Consider the following 24976-nt stretch of genomic DNA (forward strand, 5'->3'; position numbering starts at 1 on the left):
GGAAGACGGTGCTGGCTGGGCAGGATGAAAAGGATACGTCTTGGCATATTGCTGGGCTATTAGTCCCTATCACTGCATGATGATCCCTAGAGATGGCAAGTGATAAATAGACTGGACAGTAGTTAGCAAGTAAGAACAAAGTGGGACTGGCTGGTACGTAGGCAGGTCCTTGGCACAGAACCCAGGCTTCCTGATGATCAACCAGGCTACCTTGGTCACAGAGCTTGTGTGCTCGCCTTCCCAACCTGCTGTTCCAAATCAAATCGATTTTTTTTTTCCCCCTTCTTTTCTGGCATAAATAAATCATACAATTAGAAGAAAAATCAAGCTGCGTATAAATTCCATGAGCCAACCAAATGGAAAATCTGATGGAGAAAACACATCTATTTACTTTTCAATTCTAAGAGTATCAGGACTTTCCCTCACAACTACAGTTAATCCACTGGTTTTCAACTTTCCAACACAGAAAACTGATGATGTATCTGTCTTAAGATGATGTAAGAAAAACATTTCTTAAGTTACATTTGCTTGCTGATATTGAACCACACCACAGCAGGCTTTGTGTGGCTCTGCAGAACTTTCCCAAGAGACTTATTCTGCCACAAACGCACCCAGCAGCTGTACAGAGTACAGGAGTGGGATGGAGATGTCTATTCCTGCTTTTTCTAAGAGGAAAAAAATCTCTACATTACAGGTTGTGGATGCAAAGGTGAGATTTGGAAGGGTTAATGCTAGGATAGACTGTTCATTGACATGTCTAACTGGCCTAGGACAAGAGAAGGCCAGCCTGGCCCCTTTGAAGCTCCCTGTTATGGGAATGCCTTCTGGAGCTTTCTGCTTGACACTTATCCTCCCAGACTGGGTGGTGTCATGGGTGCCACAAGTTAGCTCTTGGATAACATATAGCTCATGTCTAAGATACTATTAGATTTAGAAAACAGAATCATTTCCCAAGGCCCAGAGGGAGCAGAAGGGGAAGCAAACGGGAATGGTTCTTTAAAAGTCTTATGTTTCTCTTTGGAAGAAAATTACCATCATCTGTCTTTCCTTTCTTGCAAGCTCCTGGAACCTACTAGTAGTGCCCTGCTGCTGGATTTTCAGACTTGTATTTTGCTGAAGAATATCTCTCTGATGCAGGTGCCAGTGTCATTTATCAGAGGATGATGTCAACATTCCTGTGTCATACATGACAAATGACAGCAGAAAGGAGTGCCCCTCGAACCCTCTTAGATTCACGAGGCTCTTTCCTTTCTCCAGTTAAATGACATTTTATTTCCCACAGTGTTTCAGTTTAGACTTCTGCTGCCTCTAGAGAGAGTTATGCTCAAATCGACTCAGAATGAGTGATTAGTACCAGGCACTGAGCTCTAAATTCAGTATTAGTGTAATACAGTTGCACGGCAATGGGCCTAAACTTTCCTTTCATGCTTTTGGGGCAAATTCTGCCTCATCTTACACCTCAAAAATGCCAGAGAGCTTTTCTGATGTATTCCCAGTGGCAGAGCTGGATGGACGTGAGAGCATCTGCCTCATCCTCTGTTTCTAATGCTTTTAAAGAGATGACAGATTTTGAGTTGGTGACAACTGCCATATTCAGAAGAGTTTGCTTTGCAAACCATTTACCTCTTTTTGTACCAGTGGGCACTTGGCTTCAGAAAACCATGCATTGGCCCTGTTCTGTATGTGGGCCTGATTTGAAAGGTCGTACAGAAATCAATCGGGTCAGCATCCAGTGGCATACTCGTTAAGTGGAGCAAAACAAAATAAAAGCTTGGGAAGTAAACAGGGAGGACAGAGCACATATGCTGCTTCTAATCCTCTTTTTCTGCTGCTTCTTTCTATTCTTCTTGCTGGAAGAAGGGATTTGGACTCTTCTCTCTTAAGCCATGCATGTACAAAAAGGACTTTATTTTTAACTCATGTTAAAATCCTTTCTTGGACTAGGCAGCAACAGTTTTAACATGTTAGCTGACTGTGACAACCCAGAGGGGGGAGCTTAGCATTTATCTTGACCAGTAAGTGCCTGTTAAACTGCTACTGCTTTGACTAATGCTTGTTAAAATATCAGTATGGACAACATGTGTTTTTAAAACCACACACACCTGTACTCCTAATGACAGCAAGGCCTTGGGGGAGGAAGTGATTCACAGAACTGCTGCTCCCTGCTCTTTCCACCCACTCAACATTTGTTTATCATGTATTTTCCTCTGTACAAACATGTATGGGTCTGCCAACCCTCTGATTTTTTTTGGTATCGGTCTTTTAAGCTAACCAGGAGCTTGGCTTCTCTTTGTTCTTCACCCAAGGAAAGGGTTGGATTTTAATAAGACCTCAGTATTCAGGAGCAGGCAGGGCATGGTTTGACATACGCTTAAACAGCATCCCAAAAAAGAAAGTTTTTCACATCCTGCGGTTGCCTCTCACTGCACTAGTCCAAACACTAACACAGATAAACAAGGAATTATTTAGAGAAACTAATCCAACTGAAAAGAACCATAAATAAATTGATTTTTCAGTGGTACTGCCATTTAGTCGTAGTATTTCACACCTTCCATCTAAAATCAATAGAAACACCAAAGCCGCTGGTGGACTTTGAGCAGTTTCTGGATCTTTTCTTGGAACAGAACAGATTTTTTTTTTTATTCAGTTATCTCACAGATAAAAAATTGTTGATTTTTGAACAACCTCCCTGAAAGACCAAGCTTGTTCCCATGGTCTGAGGGAGATTTGGGGGTAGGATAGTGAAAGCAGTAATTTAGATGAAACCCATTAATTATATGCTTGATTTAAAATTTATGCATAAGTTTGTGTTAAAAAAAAACAAACCAACTAAAGTGACTTCAACAGGAGAGTGTTATCTGCATGATGACCTGTACATAAAAAACTGCTGGAACTAACTAAGCAGAGCATGGTTCCTGAGGCAAACTGGGAGTAGAGCAGCCCTTTCTGGTATTACTGGTGAAGAATAGAGGGTATCACTCACTCACGGGTGCAGAAGTGACTCAGATGTTTTCATACATTTATATTTTCAAAGGTTTCTTCAGAAGGAATAGATTTAGCAACATACTTCTCCTTTCTTTTTAATATGAGAACTGAACTTTTTTTTCTGTACACTTCTAGTGTTTCCCCAAAGCAGGGGTCCGTTAGCTCCAGGCTCCGACAGTCCCAAGGGCTGTGATCTTATCTTAGGCTGCCAGAGATCATTATACCCATCACTGTCATGTTGCTATGTTGTTGGTGCGGCTTTTTTTCCCTTCTGTTTCATTTTATTTGTTTTTTACAGAGGGAAAAGAAAAAGGTAGTAGGGTTTTTCTAGCCCTTAGACATGTAACCTGAGACAAAAGGCCTCAATTTCTCTCACTCTTCCCTTGCAACTCTACCAGCTGAAGTACTATTTTTCACAGGATGAATTGCTGATATTCCTACTTACACAAACTAAGGGCAGCAACTGAATCTTCCAGTCTGTAACTGTCTTAACTCACACAGTACCAACATTAATATTCCTAATGGTAAAGCTTTCATTTTGGCTTCTATTCCATAGTCTAAGATATATTCCTCATTCTCTGGTTACTGATATATTTCTGATGTACCCAGCAGGTAGCTTCTAGGAGTCACATTAGGTCAAGTTTACTTTAAGAAAAGGAGGAAGGGTAAAGGCAGGAAAGGCTGAAAACTGTGAGTTTCTTGTGTTTTGCAGTCTCAGTTTAATTCAGTATTTCTGACTGGGTTTCTTGGGGCCATGGTAGTTTCTTTAGTAGAGCCTGTTTATCAAAACTGCCACTAGTTTCCTTTGGTTTTTTATGTGGCTCAAAAGTGACACAGAATTCTTATAGTCTGTCCTAGTGATTTAGAGTATATATTCATTTATCTAAATTCCTTAGGGAGGCTTTCACAGCTCTGCTGAAGTTCCCAGGGAACCAGAACTCTTGTGTTGAAGGAGGCATATGGCACTGCTGGCGAAGACAGGGGTGATAGTGAGGAATGTCATGAAGCTCTAGTGTCCCAAGTTGGCCATCCTCATGCTGGAGAGTGGGATTGGCTTTCTTACCTTGTTCCTTGTGTATCACCACTGCTAAGGCCATGTATGAGCATGTCTGCCTGGTAAGATGAGGGTGTAAGAGAGAGGCAACCAAGTCAGCTGGTTTGAGGCAATCTGGAGTAAGAGTCACAGCAGCGAGCACACTGAGCAAGGAAAATTTAGGAGATGCTAGGCAGAGCCCTGCTGGAGTTGTGCCCTTATGGAGAGACTGTGCTTAATGGAGATGCTAAGTCAAAGAAGAATTGAAATCTCCCAGTTCTGAGGTCCAAAGTAGCAGAGTAGGGTCAGTCCTCCATGACACATAGCCTCAAGACAAGGAAGAAGAATGTCCAGTCTTGGGTAAAATACACTAATCACTCAAGTGCTTTTCTGAGGTGGGTGAGGTGTGAATTTGCACCCCTCCAGCCAAGCAGATACCACATCTCAAAACTGTCCTAACTAGCAGCCACGCCTTATTCTATTGTGAGTACACTTTTTTCTTTGCCTTTGTGTTGAGCACAGTGTTAGAGGAAGGTAGTCAGGGACAAAGAATGGCTCATCTCAATTTAGCCTGGATTGCTGGTACAATTTCCTTTGGCTCTTCAGTCTAGAGGAGTTTATGTTCTTTGTCTGGTGCTTGTAATATGGAAATATAACTCTATTATTTAATTCAAATTAGACTACCAGCAGTGAGCAGTAGAAATTACAAAGGTCTATTTTCTCACCTGTACCACCTCTAAGGCATGACTGCTTCTCTAACTCCTAACTCATAGCTAAAATCCACGATGGTGTATTGCCAGTGTAGTTGTGCTACTACTGCTGCATTTTCTGGGATGGAATGGGCGTTGGGAACATCAGGACCATCCACTCCTCACCACTATTTTTAGTATTTTCAAAAGTTCCTAGAGGCTTCGTCTGAGATCAGGGCTGCAACATGTCAGGCAAAAAGGTAACTAGAGGTTTGCTCCTCATATGAAGAACTTGTGTTCTAAGAAGCAAGACAGGCAAAAGCAAGAAGAGAAACAGAACAGTGGAATGATTTATCTGGGGTCACGGGGCGGGTCAGTGGCAGAGCTAAGATCAGAGTCTGTGTCTCTTGGTTTCTGCCAAGACATCACGTAGAACATGTCCACACAAAGGAATGTTTTAGATATACACATGGAAATTGCAGGAGTTCACTAGTATTGGAAATATTTCCATTTAGAACAGGAGTGTTAAAGATTAACCTTAATAGTCCTCCTTTTCTGCTGTCATTCAGTTCCTTCCCTCAGTATCTCGGAAAACCTTGTACAACCCACCAGGTCTTCATGTTGGGGCTTTCCTCTGCTTGTTAATGACACCGGGGCTTCCATAGGGTAGCAACCTCTTATGACAGCAACCTTTTATTTGCCCACATCTTCAGTGAGATGACAGATAATGGGAGGAAGTCAGATATGTTTAAAATATACTTAGTTTTAACAGCACTGAGACACTTAACTTGTCAGCAATCCAATTATTAATCAGATTAATGGACTTTAATAAATCCACTGCATCCTTAGGACAATTGCCTGGTTTATATTTCATGCATACAGAATAGGGTTTCTCCTGAGCTATGAGAACTTTAATATGAAAACTAAAACTGAGAAGTAATCCTTAGCTTACTCTGCTACCACACCTTGCATGCAAGAATGCTGATCATTGCCTGCGTAGGAGCATCATTTAATTATGTTTTCTCACTTCTGAGCTTAATGCTATTGAAGGAAATCTATCAGCATTTAATTAAAGACTAAATACAGTCAGTCTTTCTAGCTGTTTTGGTACCCACTTAGAAATATATTTGATACCTAGACAGTCAAAAAGGATACCAGAGGTAACAGCATTAGAGAAGGTTTTGTAAGAGAATGGGAATCTAATTTGTATCTGGAAATTAAATTTATATCTGAGATTTTAAAAAACCGTTTAAGAGATATTGAACCCCCACCTGTGTTAGAAAGTAATGGAAATAAGTCATCCAGTTAGGTCTTTAGCTGTCTAGGGGAAATAATTATTTCAAAATAATTTTTAAAGTTTCTGATTTTAGTCCAGGGATGCTTCAAGCCCCTGAAACATATTGCAATGAAACAAAAACAGCTCATGCTGCAGTGTTTTCCTGTTGGCTTCATACACAGCTTGACATTTCCGATTGAGCATGCTGTATTCTGGGTATAGAATTTAATTCTGTTATTCTACTTTCTTTGAATTTTGTAAAATTCAAATTTTCAAAAGGAAGGTGAGAAACAAATAACTTGAGTTCTGAGTCCAACAAAGAAGGCAGGTCCAATGCAAATCATATGAAAGTAAGTAAAGAATTAATTTGTTTCAGTTAATTTTAGATCAGATCTGGAGATCAGTGTGTTCAGAATAGAACAGCACAGAAGTCACTAATGTCAATGTCATGATAGCATTTTCCCCTTGAGTGGAGATCATGAACAAACGAATTTAATAGAGGCTTTAATATTGATTTAAGAAGGTGCAGGCAGGAGCTTTAAGGACTGCTTAATGTTAAGCACATGAATAAGTGCTCTCCAGAAGAATTTTTATTTTTTTTTATATCAGACATTATGTACGTAAAAGGGAAAAGCGTATTTGTATTTGTGTGGGAATGAACTTTTTAGATTATAAAAGCAAAGAGCTGTGAAATACCTAGTTAGTGAGAGAATCCTGAAGGGGAGCAAATAACAGAGGTTATATTTTTAACCTTTTTAAATTACCAAATTAAACTTAATTATAACCTGTTTTTTACTTCAGCATTGTAGTACTGAAGCCTATTTATGCACTTCTGTGCATTTGTCTTGTTCTGTATTTCATATTGTTGAGTTTGTTACCTGAAAAGTAGGCTTGCTTTCCTGCTGAAGGAAGGCTCATGGGGGCTTTTAGAGCAGAAATAATAAATAACTTACTTTTTTTACAGAGCCATTACACTTTTTCTTTGTTACATGAATTAAACAGGGACTGTACCCAGAAATGCAAAGTCTCTGTCAAGTTTGTATGTGCGTGTCTTTAATTATGGTATATATTTCCTCTGGCATGATTTATTAGTTTCCTTTGTAGTTTTGTCACAGAGTTTACTTGCCATTTCAATCTGAAGTAGCCATTAATTTTTTTTTCCTTTTCTTGGCAAGAAGTAAATTTGTAGTATTTGCTGATTTGTTTATTACTGTCTGGAAACTTAACCCTGCTCAAAGTCAGAGATTTTATATACGTCAGATCATCTTAAAGCTACTTACTACTTACATGGGTGACGTTATATGTGTGCAGAGAAATTCATTCTAAGTGCTACAAATGAGTCCTTTAGTAATACCCGGGAGTCATAATGTGTGTGACATAATGAACCCTCCTAAATTACAGCCTACACTAATTAGATCAGTTATTGCTACAATCCAATCCCTGAAACAATTTGCTTAAAGCAGTAGTTACCTGCAATGAAAAGACAGACATCTGACTGGCAGCAGCCTTTTCCCTTCTCCGTCACTCGGCACACGGACTCTGCGCTCGGGTGCCAACAGCCTCGTGCCACCTGTGTCTCCAGTGGGACCAATCTATCATCAGGGAGGTAGTTTATGACATTGAGAAAGTACAGTGGTCCCCTTGGGAAGAGACAGTGGCCCCGTGGAATGAAAAATTTAAAAGGTTTTGATCATGTTTTCCTGGGTTTAGTGCCATTTACTTGCTTATTCCTCAGCTACTCCTCCATGTAGTGTCTTTTGTCTCTTCATTATGTCTTTAATTCCTTTATAGGAGTTCAGAGATTTTGTTATTAGTAGTGTTTCTTTATTTTGATTCACATGAAGGAAGATATTTACTCTTGCTCCCTAGCCTGTGTGCTCTTTCCTACTCGTGCAGAAAAAGAATAACAAGCTGGGACAATGTTTCAGACAAAAAGCACATGAATCTTGCCGGGGAAAAGCTGTTCTGGACTCTGTGCCTGTGAGCAAACTACTGTTAGTAATTTTGCTCAGAAGAGATGTCAACAGGAGACTGCTTATTTATTTAGATGTGGGTCCATTAACTTGGTTTTTCACTGTGGTGGTTCACACAAATCTATAAACAGTAGAAAGTGCTTTGTTAATTAGTTGATATTGCAGAATTGGAAAGGGAAGCAGAGAAGTGTAAATGTTTTTTCACAGATACATTCTATCAATAAAAGATTTTTAAAAATCACAGTGGCAAATTGTGAGAAATGCTATGTGCAAGTTTTGAAATACAGCTAAAATGCCAGCAACAAAAGGAGTGGCCACCCATGTTACACTCGGTTGGTTCCTTTGCTTGTTTTTACTGGACATTTTTCTAAATGTCAGGTCCTGTGTTCTGTGCTGAAACTGTTTGATTTTGACTTCCCCTCTCACTGTAGGCTCGGAGGATCAACATGAAGCAGAACCAGCGTGGATTCAGCACCTGGACATGGAGAGTGATGTCAGGAATCCTGGTCAATGAAGCTGGAGACTCCAGAGGCACTCCACAGACCAGCTGCTGTGGGACACTGCAGCATGCTCCTGAAGTTGGCTGGGTTGAGAATTGCCTTTTTATGTTTTGAGGCACTCTCTGCCTTCCACCAAGCTGGTGATCCTGACTCATGCTGCTCTGCCAGGTAGCTGGGTCTTAAACCAGCTATACTGGGAGCAGAAAAATCAATGAGATTGTGGAGGGGCTCGGCTGCTTACCTGTACATTCCTCTCGTGATGAAGAGGCCCTTGCAGAAATCCTCAGTTGCTGTCACAGCTGTGGCCAGTGTGGTTCAAAACTGAAATGTTCTTCAGAAATGGTCCCACTTTATGGAAACCACAAAACAGTCTTCATTCTTGATTTGGGCTCTTTTGCTCTCGCCTCTTGTACATATTTCTGTGTAATGAATGTGTTGTAATTCAAATTACATGTTGCTTTGTCATAACACAGGAGCCCCGTGAGCTTAACTCTGAGCTGTTTACATCTGCCCTGCATAATTAGTCAGACTCCACTGTCTGGTTTCCCAAAGCCTGAACCACAAAATTATCTGAAATTCCCCTCTGCACCCACCCATCTGCTAACTGCAGACCTCTGTGTCTGCCCTCTTGCCTTCAGCTGGGAATATGAGGTGCTCATTTTGCTTGAGGAATGTATTTTACACATCTTTTTTTTTACCTTTCTTGTCATGAGATCCTTTGCACTCATTTTTAGGTGTTTCTTCCTTTTTTTTTTAAATTTAGTGACACTTTGTCACTGTTTGCTCAGCACATTGAGTACATCTGGAGAGGAAGAGGTAGAAGGCACAAAAAACCCCAACTTTTTAAATTTTATTTTGTTTATTTTATTTAACCCCTGAAACTTCTGCTTTTTGCAGACCGTCCCATGGCCAAGCTCTAAACGTTTTACTCGATAGGAAGTTCTGTGCTTTTAAATGTTTTACTACTGGGAGGTGTGTTGTTGCTAGAAGAGGTCAGGAATCCCCATGAGAATTTAATCATGATCTTGTGATTTTGTTCAAAATTTACTCTGCAAGCAACCATGGCTTCACTTCTGTCTTTTTGATTCGTAGGGACAGAAAAAAGCTCTACCTGTTACAGCTTGGCACATGAACTGTTTTGCTGGGCAAACACTACTGAGTCTTATGTCCAAGCAGCCAAAGCAATACCATTGCACAGGTTTGTTTCATTTTTCCAATAGCTTTTGTAAAATAACTAGTAAAGAACCTGCAATACTTAATGAGGCTGGCAGACAAGGAAAGGTCAAAAACAAGCAGGAGACCTGTTCTGACTCATTCCTCCTGGACTTATAACTTGTTTCTTAGACCAAACAGTACTTTTCTTTTATTAAACAAAAAAAGGGGGGGGGGGAAGAATTAAGAGATGACAAGCTGAAACTGCCTACTTTCCTTTCAGTGTCAGAAGACATAAATAGTTTAAGTCTGCAGTGGTTTCTGATTGAATATCCTTTTGAAGTAATGATAGCTATAATTTAAAGCAACAGTTACCATATTTTCTTCTCTTTGTAACATTCTTTGATGCCCTAAGTATAAATCTGCTTAAAATAGCTATGGGTATACTACCAGGATTTTTGGAGGTTCTGCCTCTAATTGCCATCATATGTACCTAATATCACAAACATAACTGCCTAATGACATTGTTGCTGCAAATACTTTCTTGACATAAGAAGAAAGGTAAATTCAGAGGTGCACATTAAGTTTAAATTGTTTGCTAAGACCAAAACTTTTGCAAAGAAATTATTTTTAATTAGCATAAATACTTTTCCAGGGCTGCTTGGCCCCAGATGTATATTCAGCTGGTAAGGGGTATTACATTATGATCTAATACAGCATCAGAAAATTGCTGACTTTTAGGGGCAATTACAAAAATATTTCTGTATAATATAATTCCAAACTTTGTTGTTGCCTCACGCAAATATGTATATACTCAATCAAGTAGATTTTTTTTTCCAAAAAATTTGATGCAACTTTGAAAAAATATATATAATTTGGGGATAAATTCATGGCTATCTTTTTCTATCTGTTTATTTTGTTAAATCTTTTTCTATCTGCTATTCTGTTTAAGAGTTCCTAGTTTCCATTCCATACTATTGCAGTTAGAACAAAAGCTGAACCTCTGAGTATATTCATTTTAAGAGTATCTCAGTGTTATCCTGATGTATTGTGTAAAATAATGGACAAACACAATGCATTAAATATTAAATATTTTAATTAACTTATTCAGTATTTTCTGTTTTAAAAATAAGCCTTTAATTATTTGAATGAGATGTCATGTTTATCTTTTGGCATCAGGGAATAGAAGTTATTTAAAATAAAATAATTAAAAAACCAACTAACTAAACCAAAACAAAAACCCCAGACAAACAAATGAAAACAAAATGAAACCCCAAACAAACAAATAAAGAAATAGCAAACCACAGAGGCATCTCTTTGGGGACCAAATAAGGATTACCATCTCAGAGAAGAGTGTTTGCATGGTTGGGAAAGAAGCTGAACAGATAGTAAAAGGGATGAGGACAGGTGAGATAAATTATGATATTGTTGTAATGCCCATCAAGATTGGTGTCACAGCCAACTGCAGTTTTTGCAGTTTATTATTGAATATACTTTTTCTGGTTCTGTGTTGTTCCTTCCAGTCAAGACCACCAAACCCTGCTTGCTTCTCTTGCTAGGACATACTCTGCATTTTTATCACCTGATGCTTTTCTCCTAATTACAGGAAGTTCAAATCTGTGATAGTTCCACCAACTTCCAAAGTAAATGTATAACTTTATAAACAAGGTAGGTTGAAAAGACAAGCAATCTTGCTGCAGCAGCAGCAGCATACTGGGCAAGGGCCAGTTCCTTTGCCTTCCTTGATAACTAAAACACAAGACAATTTGCAGTGGTGTCACTGTAACTCTCACAAGTGCTGCAGGTCTCTGGTGCCTCTCAGCCTCATTTGTAACGGAGCAACAGCAGGATAATACTCCTGGTTGATTTGGTAGTGTAATGAGTAATTCTCATGCACGGCAGTGGAGGAATCAGGCTTGTACTTCTGCAGTATAAAATTACTGATAAGCCACTCTCCCTTTTCCCAGCTCTCAGATGTAACTGAGATATGGAGGGATGAGGTTTCGGCTCTGTTTCTGGACTCTGGCCTTTCACAGTATTCAAACTCATGATCTTGCCACTCAGGGAGTTAATTTCTTCACAAATTCTTCAGAGATTCAAAGCCCAGATTAGGACAGTGCACCAAGTCCTGCACCTGAGCTAATTGCAGACACATTCAAATCAATGGATGGGAAAGTCTTTGACCTCTTTGTTTGCTTCCAAAAGGCATTTTGCTCAATCTGGTGTGGTGAGTCAAGAACTGCTTTTACTGTTTGGACGAGAAATCCTTCATACAACTCTCAAAACATCATTTGAAGAGACTCAGTCATCATTCCTGCCCAACAGCAAAGTAAGCTAAGTGTCAGCTGCAATATTACAGGCAACAATGGGCAGGTTTTGGTGTCTCCTGGCACCTTCTGGATCTATCCTGAGAAGGCAGTGGAAAGAACTGTGATGGCCAAGACCTCATGTTAAAGACAATCTGTCAGTCTGACTGAGGTGATCTGAGGTGATCTCAGTGGCAGTGATCTGAGGTTCACTGATGACCCTGCCCCTCTGGGAGATGAAAGGCTTGTTGAGCCAGTGAGTGCCCTCCACAGTACCAGTAAATAATTTAGGCAGCCCATCAGTGTGGCTGGGGCAATGCTTCTCTGAGGAGGAGAGAACTGAGTAGGATTTAAACTAAGAAACAACCAGGTGGGTGATGCAGACTCTTATGCTAATGGGAAAGGCTTTCTGCATGGGAAAACGGAGGAGTTCAAGTTAGTAAGGAAAGATAAAGGGTAGTCCACTACAGAAAATTCAAGATACTAATTTTTTATTTATTTTTAAGGATGGTTTGTGTAACAAACACAGACCCTCAGGAAGGTCAACATGTAAATGTTGCTGACCTTTAAATGAGGTATTACAGATGCTTGATAGAAGTCAGCCAGTGAAACCATACCAGAAATTATACAATCAGAAAACACATAGACACAAAAAGGATAATTGTTTGATGCATTTTGAACAGAAATTTCCAGCTGTTTAAGCATGTGCTCAATAAAGGATAATCACCTGCTTGAGCCCAAACTTGCAGAAGGTGGTGGAGCAGAGGCAGTGAGAAGTGGGCAGGTGATACAGCAAATGTACAGCAGAGAACTGGAGATGCTGCAGGTCAAGGGACAACCCAGATCACAGGAGGACATTGGAATCACCACATAGCTGGCTCATGTGGCTGTTTGTATTGCGAGGTGAAGAAAGGCACTGGAGTTTCCAAAATGTAAGTTCTTCTCTGGAAAGTTGTTTTGCTTTGTTTTTAACAACTGGTTTCACTCTGAAATCCTCCTTTTTCTTAACAGGATCAGACACCATCAAGAAGACCATTTTATTAATCTGTTATATATATTACATCTTATTATATATTTCATCTTATATATTACATATTATTATTAGAACACACAGTTCTAATACCTAGGAATGAGATTCGGAAATGGCAAAATTATAGTGATAAATTTACAATTTGCCAGTATCAACCCAAATCCAATACAGTGTGTCTTAAAGAAGTCCATTGAAAACCAGTTACATGACTGCAGTAAAACTGAATATTTTAATGCCAGAAACCATGGAGGATATGAAACTGCTGGGAATCACTGATGACTGTGTGTACCCTCTCCCTTCAAACGGAGATATTTAATTCTTTTTTGAGGAAGTAGATAGAAGAGACTGAGAAACTTGTACAGTTTTGGGAAGGCAACTCTGTGCACGTGCAGATGCAGTGCCCTGTACCATGTTTGCTGCTGTGGCCATTCCCTAAAGTTGCACATTGCAGCTCTCATGCTGGCAGAAGTTTGTTTGTCTCTTTGTGATCACAACTGGAATCAAATGTTCCCAAATTCTGCATGTTAAAGAAAACACTTGTGGTTTTCCTGGTTAAAAATTGTGAGCAATAATAGTTGGAGAGATGCAGAAAGAAAATACTGTGAGAGTCTAGCAGAAGCCTGTGCCTGGGTTAACTGCTAATCCATGCCCAGGAGCCCCTGGCCCTGTAAGACACGGCCCTGCCCTTTTTTGTTCAGGAAACATGTTTCTCAGCTGTTATTGCAGATGCTGGATGGTGATTTTGTTGAAGGCAATGGGAAGAGTATCTTCAATGGATCAGAATCTGGCCTCATTTCTGCTCCAGGCTAAATGGGAAATTACCCTTCCTTTTTTTTTCATATTCCTGAAAGTACTCAAGCCAGCACTGTATGGTTTTCCTCCTTATTTCCTTTTGTTCCTATTCAAACATCTGTCTGAAGTAGTGCATTACATACTAATTTGGTTGGAGCTTTTTTTTTTTTGCATGGTTGGGTGTGATTACAGTCTTTCACTTCATTTTCATTAATTTACTTGATTTATTTGCTTTTGATCTTTTATTGAGCCTTATAGTATCTGTGTGTATGTGAGAGTGAGCACGTGTGTGTGCAAGCAAACAGGGAAAATTTCTGCATTTATTTCTCTTTGGATGCTCACTGCACTCTCTGGATAGAACTGGCAGCAGGGCTCTTGGGTTACATCTAATGCTTGTATGGGGGCCCTGACTCTCACCGTGTGGCACGAGCCAGTGCCATCAACAGGGTGCTCCTACCTGGTCACTCACCTGCCTTCGACCCTGGACTGGACAGTGTGTGAGCAGCAGGATGTGTGAGTGAGTAGCTGTGGGGCACCAAAACCCTTCCTTCAAGCAGTACTTCTGTGTGCTACTTTGCTGCTGCTCTGCCTCGTGGGTGCATGGAGCAGGATGCTGTGGGAAGGGGCTGTCAGCTGGATTTCCACACTGGCCATTGTTCTGTGTTTCTGTAGCGGCGTCTGTGGCTCAGACATTTCCTGTGATGATCTCTTAGTAGTCTTCAGCCTACAGGTAACACTGTAAAGATATGTACTACAAACTGAAATAAATACATACATTTTGGGATCATTGCTGGCACTGGTCAGCGCTGATCTGTGATTCTTGCAGGCTCCCAGTGTGTCACAACCAGAGGAATGCTTGGCCTTTCAGGTGCAGCCCTGAGAATTGTCCAGGACACAGGGGCTGCCCAGCCACCACACACTGGGCTCTGAATTGCCCCCTTGTCTCCTGCAGAGGGATGTCTATTTTCTTCTCTTGCACTGGGTTGTCCTCGCTCCTGATAGCATAAGCATGGTGATAGGGCTGTGGCAGAGGATGTGTTTCACCTTTCCTTTCTTTCCCTGTCCCTCCCATCACAGTGTGTTGATACATGTGTTTTGCCTAGACCGTTTCCTGTAAAGTTGGATGGTAAAGCTCTCCATCACATGTCATCGTTGTCTATAATTACTGTTCAGTCATTGTCCTGCAGAGGAGCTGCCTCTGTCACCCCATCATCAGCTTTCTTCTCATCTTTTTGAAGCTTCACTTTCTCTCCTAGGTACCCAGGAACAGAGTGATGATAGACTCTGTGATGTTTTTTGATCTTTCCCCTCATACCCTTGGATCTTACTCACCAATCTTCCTTGCCTTTCTGTCATTGCTAATAAATTTTCTTTCTGTTAATGTTATCTGTATGTTAATATCCCCACAGAAAAAGATACCACAGTAGGAAATACTAATTCCAGAGACAAGAGACATTACCTTGGTTTGGCCAGTGTGCAAATTTTTAGCAATGGCAGTCCGTGAAAGTCTTCTATGTATACATCCTCCCATAAAAACCATGCTTAATGGGCAGTTACATGGAATGACAAAGGAAATGTTCTTATTTAGTAAAAGCCTTGTGTTTATAAAATAATTTTTATTGTCTTGTGCTGCAGACATATTCATACATTTTTTGGTCTATCGAGCAGTGGTCAAGAAGGTCTGGCCCTGCCATTGTTCTTCTTTCTCAGACAATGTTTTATAATAGTCCCTGTTATTCCTTTTTCTTGACATATTTTATATAAATATTATAAGAATATGTTTGATTTGTACCATGTCATCTAGAACCTTTTAAAATTCCTTCTCAAACTAAAAGCATACCGCTGCTTGAAGAAAAATAAGCACAGTACCCTTATCACTCTGGTACTGTTTTCTTCTAAAATATCTCCCATTTGGAAGTCTTTACTGTAATAACTGGGATATGAGCATAAAGGCTGGAATTTTCCCAAATCAGAAAGCTTCAAGCCATAATTTCTTAGTACAAAAGCTTCTTTTTTGTTAAATTATATATAAGTATTTTCAGCAGGACCTCCTATGCACAACTATGTGGTGAGCACTCCCTTTTGCAGTATCAGCTGAAAAGTATATCTTCTATACCATTTATGTCAATGTCACTGTAACAAACAAATCTTGCTTTACTTTAGAGGGTGAGCTGGAGATATATAGTCAGAGATATATGCAAAAAATGTGTGTCTGCTTTTTAGTTTCAGGATCATTGCCCTCTGATCTCACTCACCTCTTTTAATGCTGTGCAGGAAGGCAAACCCTGGATTACAGCCTGGACAAAAGCAGAGGTTGAACATGAATGAATCGATAGATTCCCCACATAAATGAGAACATACAGATTCTTTCAACCCATGGTACTGCTGACTTCAGACTCAGAGTCTTTCCTTTCTTTTGCCCCTTTATGCATATTTACATCCGTATTAAGGAGAGTGAAATCCATCCTGTTCTTCAAAAGAAAATGCTGCTGCTATAACATGTCACCTACTGCTACAGCTGGGATTTTTCAGAGGAAATTTCAGTGGGATTTGGGTGCCTAACTGCCCTAAATTCTTTTGGAACTCCCAGTCTAATAGTCCTATATGGGGGTGTAAAAACTGCCTTCCATAAAGGAATTTTCATTTTGTACCTCTCTCCTAGGCCATCTGGGACACAGCATCTCAAGCAAAAAACAAATGTCATTTCAAGCCTCCCCTGCTTACAAAGGGACATGTCTCATCCCCCCCAGCAGCACTGGTGCCCACTGGTTCAGGAAGAAGAAACCTGATGATCTCGCCACCAATGGGGTCAGTAGTATGTTACACTGCCTACATTTTCTTCTGAATTCTCAAAAATGTGTTTTGCCTTCCCATTGGCAGTTTTCCTAGAACACTGATGAGACTTCAAATACTAAGCACTTTATAGCTCTAGTCTATATCAGTTAGGTGGGTTTTTCTGTGAGTTTCCCATGAAATTTTTGCAAAGGGTGTGTAAGAAATGCCTGATCCAATGAAGAAAATACCAACTGATATGTTTGTTTTTCAGCATATATATACAGAGTTTAGTTTAGCATAGAGGAGCAACTAAGAATCAAGTATTGTTATGGTAAAACACTTCCTTTCATCTAGAGTTATATGTGACCCATAATAAATCCAAATATGCAGGATTGTTAATTAGAAAGTGAAAATTTAAATTAACACTGTGGCTAGTACCAAGTTCCACTCTCTGCCATCATCTCAGTACATTTGGGTTTGTGTAACATGAGCATTCAGAAGCAAAACTTGCATGAAATCTTCCAATTGTCAATGCCTTCTCTTTGTAAGAATTTGCAGTGAATCTCTGGAAACTTGCTAAGTCCCCAAGGGGATAAGAATTCACAGATCTAACTAACCCTGAGGGTCATGTTATCACACAGATTAACTATTCTCAACCAATTTCTGAAATTCATTAGGCAGTTAAGGCTTTCTATCAACATAGTAATGTGTACCTTCTTTTTCTACCTATTTGTTCTTAAATATATTTATTAGGTCCCTGACACACACTGGCCCTCTTTCCTCTTATTAATCAGCTTCTTACATGTTGCTGAAGAAGCATCTCAATTTCACATGTTCAGCTAATTATTCTTCTAATTATTCTTTTTAAAGGAGTCAGTACACAGTACTCCAACTATTAATACATTCCACAACATTGTATTCGAAGAACCAGTATCAATAAGTGTATTTTTTCAACCCAAACAAAGTTTTATGTTTTGTCAAATAAAATAAGGGGTGTGGGGTGTGACATTTCCCAGAAGCCAGCAATGCCAGTGTCTGTGTTATAGACTTGATAAATAAATCCAGGATTGTGTAGGAAGTTACTAAGAGTCAAATACATCAGAACAAGGATTTTTATAGTATCAGCATCTCAGATAAGATCTCTCCTGCTTAAACTGATATATTCCATGGATAATGGTTGCATATGAAGGTGGTCAGCTCATTTGGGGTGAATCCCATTAGTTACATATTTTCATTACAGTAAAGCCTCACAAAAAGATTGCCTATGAACAGAAGACTGGAGGAGGCTTCCTCAGTTATGGAGTCCCATCTCCTGGTCATACAGGCACCATATCATGTAATGTCCCAAACTAATCTGTCAAGCTGATCTGATGAAAGCAAATAAGGTCTTGTTTTGGTTTGGGTTGGGTTTTTTGGTTGGATGGTTTGGGGATTTGTTCTGTCACAAAACCTCCCTATTCTGATGGTTTAGGACTTACTTTTGGTTCCCAGGTATTCTAGTTCATTTACATCTGCTTCTTCTTATGACAACACTGCCCTATAATTTCTAGCCTGTAAACTGCAATACCAGCTGCAGGACAAACTGAACTTGCTGGCTCTGTAGTAAGGAACACGTTGAAATGCCTCTGGGTACAAAGAGCTTGAAGTTGCCTGGGAGGATGGCCCAGGTGACCCTCACTCTTATATTGAGGGAAACATCTCTGAAGGAAAGTGCTATTTCCTTCCCAAGCAGCTAGGGCATAAATATTTTTCTCTTCCAGAAAGCTTCTGCAAAATGATAGTCTGCTTTTACACCAAACCATTTAATAAGTTTAATTAAATGGAAGCTTATGATAATTAAACCAAAAGCCTAAGGGCCCTGTTCTGTGAGGACTTACTCCTCGCATAAGACCAATTTCCATATAATTTAGACAACAAAATAGCGGAACAGTACTTTGCCATCTAATTTATATGAAATTGGTATTCTCCAACCCAGATTTATATTACACTGTAAACACACGTCTTGTATCTTGGCAGATACCTCCAGTACATGTATTGGAGCAGAGGAGAAAGAAAAGCTTTTTAAAAGGGAAACCCCCTTTAAAAAAAACCAACCAACCAAACAAAAAAAAACAACAAGAAAACCCCAAACCAAACTAAATAACCCTGAATGTGCAAATTAAACCATAATCTGATAAACTCTGCATGAGGATCAAATATCCTTAAACAAATTCTCTGACATAGCGGGTACTTGTAGGTTCTTTCATAACAAATTTGCATATTTACTACTTCTGGGTGTTTTCTTGAACTAGTGTTTGTGATCAATGCTAGAAAAAAACCCACGCTCCGTATTTTGGAATTCCTTACCGTCTCCCCAAGTGTCCCAAAGGAATGGTACCGTGCATTATCTCCTCTGCCACCTGTATTTTTATTGCACTTCAAAACAAAGCTCCAATACTACAAAGAATCAATGGAGCCTGATTCTTCACTACCTTACTCCAGCTTTGCACAAGCCTGCTGCAGACAAAACCATTCCTCTTGCTTACAGCTGAAACAGTGGGTAAGTCCCCAGCCCTCCCCATGAGAGTGTGACAGGATAGCAGATTTTGGTTCTTTCCTGATCCCCTCCTGTAGACACAGGCACAAGAAACACAAGTAACCCAGGTAGAAGGGGAATTATGATCCTTTCTGTTCTCCTGCATGCAGCACAGCTGATAACTGAGATTGTGGTGATAGGTGGCTTTCCTATGTGAGCTTCCCTGATTTGGGGGAGTTTTATGTTTTGTTTCATTTATTGTTTGTCGGGTTTTGGTTGGGTTTTTTTGTTTTTTTAATTGGTGGGTTACCATTCAGTGGGATGTTGATTTTGTGCCAGTTCTTGTTCCAAAGAAAAGCAGTGGTCCTACACTGAGGGAAGTTATAAGTCTGGGAGTTGTAGAAAAGGTGAAATCATTATTTTGAACAGGCTGGACATCAAACACTGCTGTGCACAGCTACTCCCTGTTAGATGCTGGTGATTAATTGCTCAGGGTTAGAAGATAACCAGGTCAGAGCCTTATGAGATACACACTTCCCACTGACAGTCAAATAGTAGACACCCATATCTAAAGTCTATTTGTAAAAGTAGTAGGGAGGCATTGTCCCTTGTACCATAAATGACTGTATCATTATAATTTATAATGCCCATTCCTCTGTTTCTAAACCTTCGAGACACCGACAGTCATAACTCTGACCTGATGTTTTCCTTGCGCTGCAGAGTAAATACAAGGCCCAGTGGTTAAAACTCAGCCCAGATGAGCCAGAATTATTCCCTGTAAGACAAGGCATCTGGAAGATCTCACCCTGTTGCTGACTGCCCTACCTATTTGTGGGCTTTGACCCAAGCATGCAGAGAAATGTTGCATCCTGAGGGTCGTTTCTGACAGCTCTGTACATAGAAACCCATTTTCTTTGCAATCTTCAGAAGTGGCTTACAAAATATCTAAAGTATTCAAAATCTGTGACCTTTTCCTCCAGGCAGAGACTTCGTCACGGTGATCTATGTCTCTGTGGCCTTAAGGCCAGATTAATACAAGGCGTCCCCCCAAACCACCTGCAGGCTGGAGCTGCTGGAGAGGGGAAGCCTGACTGCTCAAGGGCCCTCACCTGGGGAAGCTGGCAAACCCTGCGCTCAGCAAACTGCATTAGCAAGTAAGATTCAAAGTCTTTTTAATTATTGGTGGTGTTTAAAGCCTAAAACAGTAGAAAGCCAGACTCTATCAGGAGCCCACGTCACGTCACATTGTGACGTTTTTCAGGGGAGATGCACACGGCAACTACTTACAGCTACAAGAGAGACCCATAAAACTGTCCTCTACTGTGGGACAAGGGTCCCGCTCCTCTTGGAGGCACCTGAAGGTTGTGTGGAGACATGTTTCCTCCCACAGGGACTGTGTGGCCCTGGGTGCCTGGCTGTCCAGGGTAGCAAGGATAGAGAGCTCGAAGGGCAGGTTGTGCTGCCCAGGCAGCTCTTCTCCATCTCCCACAGGAAAAGGGCTGAGTGAGGCAAGATCAGCCTGTGGCTTGGAGGTGTTTCAGGCTTGTAGGCAGCCAGTTGACCCTTTGCAGCATCTGTGACAAGCTTGAGTCTCAAAAGTACATGGTTTTTATGTAGTTTTTAAAATACATAAATACAAATTGTCAAAGGCAGAAATGGAAGGATTGCATTAATTTCCCTAGATTATTTCTTTAGCAAGACATGGTCACTTGCTGTTTTTCAGAGGTCAACTCCCCACCCTGTATGGGAGAGCTTCTTAATATTATTACCAAGTTTGTCTTTTCTTAACCTGACTTTTAAGTTTTTAAGATTAGAAATGTTCTTGGAGTAAACCAGTATATCAGAACCTAAACTCATTTTAAGGTTTTGTACCCAAACCTGAAGCTAGGTCGGTATCCCCCCAGTCCTCCTCTCTGTATTACAAACAAAACAGAGCACACAAGACCCAAAGGCACATTGAAGTTAATCTGACACCCCGAAGTGTGGGGCTTTTAAACAGTGGATCCAGTCTGGGCAGATTTGGAACTCACCCCAATAGTGAGATGAATTCCAAAAAAAATTAAGATGATCCCAGACTGAGGGAAGGTACAGAGGAATAGGAAGGATTCCTCAGCACTTGTATGAGGCTAGGGAAGAAATTTGGATGTGTGAAATGGAACCCTAGGGGAGAAGGATGAGGAGAAGATTGGAGAGGGGGTGGTATTCCCGTGGTACCTTCTGCAACTCCACTGAGCCCGAAATTTTCACACGAAAATTGTTTGCCGAGACCTCTTTGTGCAGTGCTGCACGTTACAGGTGTGATGTTCAATCTTCTGCATCCATCATGGGAAATGTTAGTATTACTTTATTGCAAGCACACTTCTGCAGAGATCTGAGCTAGATTTTCTTTCTTTTGAACATATTCATGATTAAGAGGAATATTCTTATCCAAAATTTTCAAGCCCTAACATCCAGAAAACACAAATCTCTTATGTTCCATAGTGCTGAATATGTGGTCCAAGGATCCCTCATAAACTCTACAGAGAGCAAAAATGTATTTGAACCTCAGTTACAAAAGTCAGACAAGAAGCCTTAATATTCCTACCATGTTTTGGTGATGATGGAAGGTCCACATTTCAGTCCAGGCCCTGTGTAAGTGTATATAACTTTCAGGGACACCAATAGTATCTCCCCCCTCTTACATCAAGTCTGAATTTGTCCCATAACATTTGTTAAATGGCTCAAAAAAACATCGGTTTATCTTAAAAAAGTAGTCTGATACAAATAAAGAAATGAAGTAGAGAGTGTACTGAGTTTCTGGGTAAAAAGCAGTCCTGGTCACAGCCTGCCCAGCTCCAGGTCTCACCATCTGGTTTCAGACATATTTACTTAAAGTTAGTATAGCAAGTAAGGTAAAAAGTATGTTGTCTTCGTTCACATGCGGCATCAAGATTCCAAACTCCCATGATAAATAATGTACAAAGGTGCGAAAGTACAATTCTGTTTGTCCTGGGCCTCTCGTCAGGGAGATGTGAGGGACATGGAGCACAGAGCTGCCAACTGTGCCGGCGTGGCAAGGCAGGAGCACCAGGTGGTCACTTGGCCAAACACCCTGTGTGCCACTGGCTGGCCCCAGTCCCAGCACACTGAGAGCTTTTCAAGGGAAGCATTTCATGTCCCAGCACCTCGCACACACAGAGCCTATTTTCCAGGACGTTGTTACCTTGCTGTTATTTTGCACTTCCTTCCCAAAAAAAGTTTCAAAGTCTATTTTTTAGCACATATTTATTAAAATTTTCTCTCACTATTCAAAAGAATATTTGAATGGCCACTCGAAACCCCGCTGCCTAATGACTGTCAACTTGCTGAAGAAAGGAGGCGAGGGAGGCTTTACTTTGGGCAGGGGGGAGAGAAAATAAAGAGAAATCGGCCTGGCTTCAAAGGGCGCATTTCCATAATTGCCCTGTAACTTTGGCAAAATAAATCTGAAGGGCTGAGAAAAGCGCAATCTCTCAGATGAGTGCACTACAAAAGCCCCAGAGATCCTCAGTCCCACTTGTTACTATTCTAATTCAGTGAGAGAATTCAGTCCCTAACCTCAGTAACAAAAGCCATGAAATCACCGTCCTCCCATTCCGATAGCCTATTCCCAAAGAATAAGACCTTATCCAGCCTTTGTCTCCATCCTGCCCACAGACACTTGGTACAAGTCAGGATAGCATTAGGTGGAAGAACAACTGGTAGAGGTTTTTCAGACTGACGATTTAAACCCTCAGTCTCAAGTTCTTGGTTGCAAATATGTGTACTCCTACATAGCAGGGGTCTGTTTCTGACTTGTTTTATTATCACAAGAAGCCCTTTTTGTAGTTTATATGTGGTTGAATTTCCATATAATCTGTCTAAACTTCCCAGATGGAACATGCACATGAGAGATACGCAAGAGTTTTTCTTCAGAAAGGTGAAAATACCTCCTGTAACTGCTTCTAGGATTTAGTGTTCGTCCTCAGTAGTACACAATCTATTTTAAAAAAAAAAGGTAATTATAAAAGTAATTAGAAATAAAAATTTAATAAGCAAGTGTCTAAAATGGCTTTGCTGGCACAGTCACAGTTCCAACTTTGTAATTCCTTGATGAAAAAATGACTGCTGAATGTGAATAGTAGATCTTTTACAGAAAAGGCCCAACCTCCCGTCATTTGGCCCCTCTCTGACTTTTTTATTTTCTCAATAAGACAAGCTTTTGTGGCAATGTTCAGTATGGACAATCAGGACAGCCTTATAAAGGGATTGAGAAAGGCATACAAAGGGCTGCGGCAGCATCAAAGCGAGCCCGGCAGCACAATAGAGATGACATTTTTACATCCCAGGGCTGGGGCGGGCAGGGACTGAATACTGTGTCCATAGCAGTGTCAGTAAACAATGAGCAAAGTGGGAAAGGGGTGAAAACACAAGTCAAAATCTTTTTATTGAAGCCCCCTACACATTCATTGGGCATTTTCAGCCCTGCATTTGAAAGCTCTTCCATTTACTTACTCTCTGGATTCCCCTATTTAACTAACTGACTGATGATGGCTCCATTTTGATATCTGAAGAAAAGAATGGGAATTATTCCTGAAGTGAATATATTAATTCATGAGCTATAATTGCATTTTATTGGCAGTAAAGAAAATATTAGTGGCATGGTGCTGTTCTTAAAGGGACACTGCCATCTTTAACACCACATTTAAGAACACTGTTTAAGAAGCCCCCACCTTACCTGTGGTACTAGTCCTGCCTATGGTTCTGGGAAGCAATGCTTTGTTTTTAGTTTACCAGTTCCCTCAATTTAGGTTTGGTCGGTTGGGGGTTTTGCATAACAAAACAAGGCTGGACTGTTCTGTTTAGCTGGTTTCTTGTTCCATTTCTTGTGCCCAAACCCAAGGTCTCAGTGTGGTTCAAAGCACCAATGTGGAAAGTCTAAAACCGGAGGGTTTGACCCTGGTCATTTAACCAATTCAGGTAATCTCAGTAAGTATACCAGATGCCAGGAGGGCAGGCATGGGCACTAAAATTTGCTTTTCTGGGCATTTTTTCCCTGAAATTGCACAGAATTGCATTTCTTTTAGTATCAGGCTCTGATTTAGCGCACTAGAGGATATCTTTCTATCGAGCATACATTTCTGGCATCGTCTTCTGTAGGAATCACTTGTGAAAGTCTCCGTCTGAGAAGACCAACACTAGTGCTGCTGTTCAACAGCCATCTCAAGTGTCCTTTTTCATTAAATTATTTTGGAATGGGGCTGGCCTAATCTCCCTGTGAAGCTTTATCTTTCTTGGAAACAAGTTAGACTGCAACAGAGAAAATCAATGTTTTACTCCTTGTATCTAATTTCACGTTACATCTATGTTTTTAGGCACTTAAATTTTACTGCTGAGGTACCTTGAGTATTGCGAAGTCCAGTGTGAATTATACTAATGATTGCTGAGAAATCCAATAGAGTGAGTCATATATTTGAGAGATTTTTTTTTCACTGTTTTGCTTGAAAATAAATATAATATTAATGTATTAAAACCTCAAGTTTATGCATAGCCAGTGAGTAATTTTATTCTAGCCTGGCTAGCTGGCCTACTGACATGCATTTTCACCACTGCTAAAAATAATGAGGAATCCAAGTGACACACATTTATGGCTAGGAGTGCCATCAGATCCCTTGACCTAATTGAGCATGCCTACACACCTTAGAGTGTTTTGCATAACCAACTTAGACAGCAGGAACATTTCCAACCAGATTGATTGACATATTTTATTTCTAACTTAAGCTTAATCAGGACCAAGAATGATTCATTTATACCTTTCAAACTTTAGGAATTGACACAGGAGACAACCAAGCTGCAGACTCCAGTGTAAGCAATCATGTAAAGGAAAAAATATAGATTAATATAGTTTATTAGCCTACTTAGCTGCTGTGGTTGATGTAATAAAATTAATTAG

The sequence above is a fragment of the Lepidothrix coronata genome, unplaced genomic scaffold (genome assembly GCF_001604755.1).
Source record: "Lepidothrix coronata isolate B3197 unplaced genomic scaffold, Lepidothrix_coronata-1.0 Scaffold217, whole genome shotgun sequence".
NCBI classification, from domain to species: Eukaryota; Metazoa; Chordata; class Aves; order Passeriformes; family Pipridae; genus Lepidothrix; species Lepidothrix coronata.